The sequence below is a fragment of the Lucilia cuprina genome, chromosome 4 (assembly GCF_022045245.1).
Source record: "Lucilia cuprina isolate Lc7/37 chromosome 4, ASM2204524v1, whole genome shotgun sequence".
In the NCBI taxonomy this organism is placed as follows: domain Eukaryota; kingdom Metazoa; phylum Arthropoda; class Insecta; order Diptera; family Calliphoridae; genus Lucilia; species Lucilia cuprina.
The window spans coordinates 83,913,365-83,914,458 of record NC_060952.1 but is presented as its reverse complement, the minus strand read 5'-3'; the positions used below and the strand labels follow the sequence as shown (position 1 = coordinate 83,914,458).

The 1,094-nt window shown below is 28.0% G+C and overlaps 1 protein-coding gene across 1 annotated transcript in view; it reads right to left on the bottom strand.

Annotated features, from left to right (window-relative positions):
* The window catches only part of LOC111675675 (protein doublesex), a gene marked incomplete in the record, with an annotated part of 192,383 nt that overhangs the window by 157,280 nt on the left and 34,009 nt on the right, over positions 1–1,094 (bottom strand).

Genomic DNA, 1,094 nt, shown 5'->3' with positions numbered 1-1,094 from the left:
AGTTCAGTTCTAGTTCAGTTCTAGTTCAGTTCTAGTTCAGTTCTAGTTCAGTTCTAGTACAGTTCTAGTTCTGTTCTAGTTCAGTTCTAGTTCAGTTCTAGTTCAGTTTTTCAGGTTCAGTTCTAGGTCAGTTATTTCAAGTGTTTTGTGTGAGTGTCTGCGGTGTTTTTAACTAGGTTATTTTAAAAATCTGGCAACGCACTCTTTAGTTGGCAACAAGCTGAATCAAATTGCGCACTCACACAAAAAAGTATTACAAAAGAGAAACTATTCAAACATTTTAAACTTATAAAAATTTTATCTTGTGGCTTGTTCAATCTGATACAACACCAACAGACGTTGCGAATAAATAAAGGAATATTAGAAAAAAAAAATAAAATAAAATAAAATATTATTTATATACGCAAAAAAGTAGCATGTAGGAAAAAATTACATATTTTAAAATGTATAATTATAAATTTATTTCAAGTTATCAATTTTGAATAAAATAAACAACTTTAAATAGCAACATGAACTCTTCTATTAATGAAGTTCTTCAATAACCCATTTCTTATAGGATTTGCTGTAATTTTTTTTGCTCATTTCCTATAGGGGACTTTAGGCACCATATTTTTGCATTTGATGTTTAGCCTTATTAGTTTCGCATGCTTCACTTTGTATATAATTTGATATTAATTAATAGTTTCTTATAAATAGTTACGAAAGTTAATTATTGTTAATTAATATTAACACTAATATAGACATTGATTTATAGATTTTACACATGATATAATTGATCTAAATAAAATAAATCATTTACTAAAATCTAAATGTTTCAATTAAAGCATAAATTTAAAAGCTTTGAAACAAAGTTTACCCAATCTATGCGATTAGACATCTTCTAGTTCTAGTTGAGTTCTAGTTCATTTCTAGTTCAGTTCTAGTTCAGTTTTAGTTCAGTTCTTGTTCAGTTCTAGTTCAGTTCTAGTTCAGTTCTAATTCAGTTTTAGTTCAGTTCTGGTTCAGTTCTAATTCAGTTCTAGTTCAGTTCTAGTTCAGTTCTAGTTCAGTTCTAGTTCAGTTCTAGTTCAGTTCTAGTTCAGTTCTAGTTCAGT